Below are 4,977 nucleotides of genomic sequence, written 5' to 3'. Positions count from 1 at the left end.
ATCTGTCTTGTCTCATCATAGAGGCTTCCAACTGACATAGGAGTAGACTGAGAAAATAGGTAGCAAAAGGTAACATGGAATTTTCGGCCTGGCTTGCTCACTGCCTGGTGGCGAGGACCCCACCCTGAGGGGAGAGTCCCCAACACAACATGGCAGCCCAGTGGTGAAGCTTTTGCCAGTCAAGAGGAAACCTCTGAAAGCAGCCCCATCAGCCAAAGGAATGAATCTAAAGTAATATCATACCTGATGTTGGTGAGAGATTAGTGCCCTGAGGGATGCAAGGGTGGTAGTCCCTATCTTATCTCCATTTAAATCATCAGTCTGGTCCCTACAGGAACCAGATGAATCCTAGAAAACAACTGTTGACTACCATGGGCTTAATTAAATGGCAGCCCTGATTGCAGCTGCTGGAACAGTTTTCTAAATACCAGCTCTTCTGCTCGGTGGCAATACTCTGAAAGGCCTCTATTTGGTGCTGTGTCCCCAATAGGAAGAATACATGGGTACAGGAACCAAGGGATGAAAATAGGAATAGTCACACTCCCCATCACTCCCCATGACCCATTGGGGGAATTTTGTGTCTCCCATCCCACAATTCTGGGATGTTCAAGGTGGAGTGCCCCCACTGAACTACAAGCTCAGGCTGTTGCCAGGGCACTTGGGCTCCTTGTGTTCAGGGACCAACCAGCAAGGAGTCGACTCTTGGCGGGGTAATTGGCTCTGATCAGCAGCAGGAGGTCAGGCTGCCATCACGCAATGAGGTAGGGCGAGATATCTGTAGGGCATAGGTGACTACTTGGGCCTCTTCTGTTTTAATGGTGAATGAACACATGCAATAGCCCTGGTCTGAGAAGGGCATGATAATCAAGAGCTCAGACCCCTTAGGAAGGAAGATGTGGGTCATAGTACCAGGTAAGCAACTAAGACCTGCTGAGGTGATAGCTGAGAGAGGGGAATTAAGAGGGGATATGAGGAAGAGAGGGTGAATACCAGTCATGGCCCTAAGATCTACTGGAGCAACACTCCTCAGGAAGAGGTGGCCCACCACGTATGGAGGGGCAGATCCCTGTGTTGTCAGGGAGGACTGTGGCAGCCACTGACATGCATGGCTCAGACCTGCTCTGGGCAGCATGGCCGCCTGCAGCCTGAGCTGCTGCCCTCTGAATCCCCCACAGCATTTGTACTGAGACCACATTCCCCCGGGTTGCTCCCACAATGACCAAACGCGTGCAGGTCCACTCCTGCGGGATGCAGGACTCCTCCAATGGCAAATGTGGCTTGAGGCATCTCTGTAGCCTGCCCAAAACTTTTGTAGACTGTGCTGCTGAGGCTCTTCCTACCCAACCCTCCTCCCCTTCCCCTCCCCTTCCCCAGGTATCAGACCTGCATCATGGGCTAAAGGCTCTCCCTGCTTACTCCTGCTCCTTCCTTAATCCTTCTCAAGTGTTCCCGCAGTGACTCTGCATGTCTAATCCCATCTTGGCATCTCCTTCTAGGGAGACCTGAACTGACAAAATAGCTTCAGAACTCCATCCCACCAAAGGTCATTTTGTTTAGTCTTCTGCTTCTAGCCTGAGCTGTCTGGCCTCACAAGACTGAAGAGATGGAAACCCCTCTCCTTAAAGGTAAGGCAATGTCTCCTCCCCCCACCTCTTCTAGACATGTGTTTTGGATTCTCGGGAAGTCCTCCCTGAGATCCAGCCTAGCACCACCCAGCTCTTCAAATTGTACCTGCCTGAATGGACTCCTAACACAGAAACCTCGACAGAAACTGAGGGCTGTGCCATAGCCTTAGTGCCCTTGGGTATGTGTACAACATAGGGCCTGGGCCTACCCAGGCTGGGCCCACCTTGCTTGGATAAGCCTCTAGTTGCTGGCCCCTCAGGCCCCCTCCCTGCAACCGCCCCACTCCCCTCCCAAGCCCTGCCTTGGTGAACAGTGCATGCTTTCTGCCTGGATCCCTCTCACTACGTGTTGGGAAGGAGAATTGATGACAACATCAATAATGTGACTTGTATACAAGCTGCACTGCCGACAAACCCGAGTGCTGGGGAGAAATCCTCTCCTGGACCAGCAATTGCTCTGCAAGCCAAAAGGAATTACACTTCTCTTGGGAACAACACCAGCACCACCCCAAGACTCTAGTTGACCTCTGTTACACCACTCTGCAGGCCATTCTCATGTACACCCGTTTACCCACTGATGTCCTAATCACATGGCCCTTGGGTTCAGGACATAGAGTGTCCCCATCACCTAGCCCCTCATGCCCATGATGAGCAGAGGTTGGATCACTATCACCTTTGTCCCAAGTGGTCCTGTGTCTCTTGAATGCATACACTCAGTCAGGGTTTCTATCCATCCTATATGGGCAGAGGCCAGGGAAAGAGGGCTGTTAGGGAGGGGACAGGGTCAGAGCTATGTGCTGGGGACTGGAGTTTGTATGAGAGGAGGTGTGGATTAGCGTACATTGGGGTGGGGGGGGGAGGGAAGGGGGGAGGTGAGATGGTGGGGCTGTCCTGAGGTCTGGGGCTTATGTGAGAGGAGGTGGGAGGAATGTGCAGAGTGGGGAAGGGGTTGAGCTGGCGGGGGCTGTCCATGAGCTGGAGCTGCCAAGCTTGGCCTGGTTTTTCCTGTGCCCCCTCCCCCCTCAAGAGGACTGTGCATGCCAGGCTGAGGGGGCAGCCGTCAGAGTGGACTGAGAAGTCATTAGTGGGGATTAGGGCCAGCTGCAGCTGTCCCGTTACATCACAGTGATTTTTATGCTGAGCCTGGGCCTTCTCTTCAGGGGATCTCACTGGAGTCTTCCATGACTTTCCAAATTGCTAACTTCCATCATCTTACCTCTCCCTCTGTGCCTCAGCCCCCCGCCCCATCCATTCTGTTTATTTCCCCTCTCCTCCCCCTTCTCCTTCTCCCTGGCGCTCTGACAAGGATATTGATGCTTGGCTTGGTGCTGAGCTGAGGGAGAAGGCTGACTTGGAGAATCCTGAATGGGCATGGCTTTCTCCTTTTTGGAAACATCAGGGTCTCTTCCCTCTCTTCCTCATACCTCACCCACTTTCAGGCCTGGGAACAATGTTCTTACTCGCTGTCCTGAGGCAGGGGAGGGTGAGAAGAAGCTCTCCAGAGAGTCTACCCTGCCTGGTGCACCCAACCCCCAACCAGGACACCAAACCCAGGGCTGTCTTGCTTGTTCTCTGGGCCCCTGAAGCTGGGCTTTCTGCTGTGCACAAGAAGCCTGAGGCAGAAGAGGGCTCTGCATCTGCCAGTGCCCACTGTGAGGCTCCCTGGGTGCCTCTGTCTTCAGGTAAACTGTCTATAAGTCTGGTCATCAGTGGTTGCTATGTGGTTAAGGCCTGAATTTGGGAGCCAGAGAACCAGGGATTTGAATGATGCTTTCCCCAATTACTCACTGGGTGATTTGGGGCAAGCCTCTTCGCTCCACTGAGCCTCAGTTTCCTCATCTATAACATGGGATCAATGACAGGACTTATCATCACATAGGTTGTTACAAGGATTAAGCAGAATAGTGTTTGAAGTCTCAGCAAGGTGCCTGGCAGAGCAAATACTAAGCACTTCCACTATGATCCCTTTTGTGGGAACTGACAGGGCAGTGAGGTGCAGCCTGGGACATGGGGGTTGGGGTGTACCCTCAGATGGGGAGGGGCTGTCCAGCTGCTGTCTGAGGAGTAACCTATGTCCACAGTGTTTCAACTCACTTCCCAGTCTCTAAGTTGGTTGAGGAATAATAAATGTCTGATGGTCTTCTTACCCCTTGCATATAGAATCGGAGGCTGGTTTGGCCCTCTGGCCTTGGCACCCTGGGATAAGTATGCTACCTCCCAAGACAGGATTTGGCATCTCAGTATGGGTTCGTTTGGCACTTCCTGCTGAGAGGAAGGATGGCTATGCTGTAGAGACAAGGGCCTGGCCCTCCCACCACTGCCAGGAGAGGCTGTGTTATCTTCGGGCCCAGGTGGTCTGGCCTGGGTCTCTGGGCTGGCACTGTATGGGTACTACCCCCATCCCCAAGTCTGCCGAAAGGTGAGGGCTATGGGCACAGATGGTAGCCATTCAAGTGGATGCTGGCCCTCTGAGCAGCTGGGAGTGGGGCCAGGAGGAGGGATTGTGGCTGGCTTTTTGGTGGTCATTGGGAGGACTGAGAACTGGGGACAGGGTACAGAGATGAAGGACAGGGTTTTGGGGAGAGAGGGCTGGGCATCAGACTGGAGCTCTGTCTCATCAGCAATCCCACCCTCCTGCCCTGGTCTATCAGCATCCCATACCTGTTCTTCTCAGGGTACCAGCAGCGGAGTAACTTTGAGGGCCTTCCCTGACTGGGGTGGGCGCCCCTGTGTCCTCTTTGCCCTACCGCCTCAGCCTCCTCTACGGCAGCTGGGTGAGACTGGGTTAGGGGCATCGTCCTCAAGATTCAGTGCTCCTTCCCTCGGGACAGGGGGTGTGTGTGTCCCCAGATCACAGTAGGGGGCCTGCAGGGACAACTTCTGTAGCGCCTGCTCTTCCTGCTGCAGTGGCTGCGTCTCCAGCTCCAGGTGGAGAATCTGGAAAAAGAGCCGGTGAGTGGCTGCGTAGACTCTTCCACACCTCTGCTCCAGGTGGCCTTCTCTGACACCCCCAATTTGATTGGGGTTTCCCTCCTGGGTTCCCATGTACCCCGTCCTGGCATTTGCTGCACTGCTGTCTAGGAGGCACAAGTGCAGCCGAGCCTTTAGCTCTGGGGGCTCTCCTGCTAGGACACAGGGCCAGGCAGCCGCTAGGTGTTTGGTGATATTTTTTTAATGAATGAATGCACTGAGAGGTGGAGGAAGAGGTTTCCCTGGAGCCCTGGGTAGGGAGAGTGAGAGTCTGGGCCATGTCCTTATGGGAACCAGCCAGGGCTAGTGGTATGGGCCCATGTAGGTAAAAGGGCTCTGCCTTAAGATTGGGCCCCTTTCTGGGGCCATCTCCCACTTTTTT

The 4,977-nt window shown here is 53.9% G+C and overlaps 1 long non-coding RNA gene across 1 annotated transcript in view; it reads left to right on the top strand.

Annotated features, from left to right (window-relative positions):
- Positions 1–1,474: 1,474 nt before the first annotated feature.
- Positions 1,475–4,977, top strand: part of LOC109393881 (uncharacterized) — a 7,017-nt gene continuing 3,514 nt past the window's right edge. Inside the window, exons 1-2 of the long non-coding RNA XR_002126345.1 lie at positions 1,475–1,625; positions 3,065–3,307. This is a non-coding gene — a long non-coding RNA (uncharacterized LOC109393881). The remainder of the gene's footprint in view (positions 1,626–3,064; positions 3,308–4,977) is intronic.

Source organism: Hipposideros armiger, unplaced genomic scaffold, assembly GCF_001890085.2.
Source record: "Hipposideros armiger isolate ML-2016 unplaced genomic scaffold, ASM189008v1 scaffold_396, whole genome shotgun sequence".
Classification (NCBI taxonomy): domain Eukaryota; kingdom Metazoa; phylum Chordata; class Mammalia; order Chiroptera; family Hipposideridae; genus Hipposideros; species Hipposideros armiger.
The sequence above is the reverse complement of the archived record's forward strand: the minus strand, read 5'-3'. Positions and strand labels throughout refer to the sequence as shown.